The 1,066-nt window shown below is 39.9% G+C and overlaps 1 non-coding gene across 1 annotated transcript; it reads right to left on the reverse strand.

The window, feature by feature from the left end:
- Positions 1 to 391: 391 nt before the first annotated feature.
- Positions 392 to 463, reverse strand: TRNAP-AGG (transfer RNA proline (anticodon AGG)). Its single transcript has one exon. It is a non-coding gene; the product is annotated as a tRNA-Pro (tRNA).
- Positions 464 to 1,066: the final 603 nt, after the last annotated feature.

Genomic DNA, 1,066 nt, shown 5'->3' on the forward strand with positions numbered 1-1,066 from the left:
GTCGAGGCGAAACGGTTGTGTGTAGCAAGCCTAATTTAATAGTGGCGTTAAACAGTTTTGAAGAAAATGATAGCAGAAATACTTTTCTCAAAGATGTTTTTACAATCCCTTGCTGTTTACCGTGCAGCTCACGTGAAATCACAGCCAAAGAAAGATAAATTATAAAAAGCGGGTAAATCTGACACGTCTCATACAATAGCACCTTCCCTCCCCCCTCTGTCACCCTCCCTTCTGCCAGTACACTGACAACTCTACACATTTCCTGTGTCCCTCAGATTGTATGCCAAAACATGCTTTTATTATTCAACTTGCGTCTACAAAAGAAGCAAAATAACGCATTTTTGTAAACTATTCAGTTGTAAATATTACTAAGATATGCAAAAATCTACTTGGGCTCGTCCGGGATTTGAACCCGGGACCTCTCGCACCCTAAGCGAAAATCATACCCCTAGACCAACGAGCCGGTATTTAATATAACGAAATAGACATTCTGTACGGTGTTGTCATATAAAAAAAACACCTTTCACTAGGTAATCAAATTATGAGGCAAAAGTAACAAGTAGAACATTGTACGTTGCTAGGGTCGGTTCACATGTGACGGAAGATCCGTCGGCGTAGCTTAAGCACCGACGCGACGTCCTATCAGTTGAGTGTGAACGGTAGAGTGTTCCTCTATACATTTTCTGTTCTGGCGTTACGCAACCAATAATACGCGTCGAATGTTCTGTCAAATATGAACCGACCTTAAACTAATCTTAGTGTCATTTTTTCGTTGACCTGTGCAATTAAAGTAGGCCATCTCTTGATTTGTATGATGAGCAGGCAATAATAAGACAAAAAAAAACAAATGTGATAGTAGGTTTGTACTAAGTTACGGTGATTATAACCATTACGCCACACGCAGTCGCAACATTTATTCTATTTCATTGCGGGTCATGGGTTCGTTTTTTCAGACGATAGTTTTCAGTCTTCAAACTCTAGTTGATGTATAGTTTCTCTATTCTTTAAACTTCCTCCTTTTCAAGCGAAGATCTGATGGGGTTAGGCATTTGCATGCCGTCAATAA

Source organism: Anticarsia gemmatalis, chromosome 12, assembly GCF_050436995.1.
Source record: "Anticarsia gemmatalis isolate Benzon Research Colony breed Stoneville strain chromosome 12, ilAntGemm2 primary, whole genome shotgun sequence".
NCBI lineage: Eukaryota > Metazoa > Arthropoda > Insecta > Lepidoptera > Erebidae > Anticarsia > Anticarsia gemmatalis.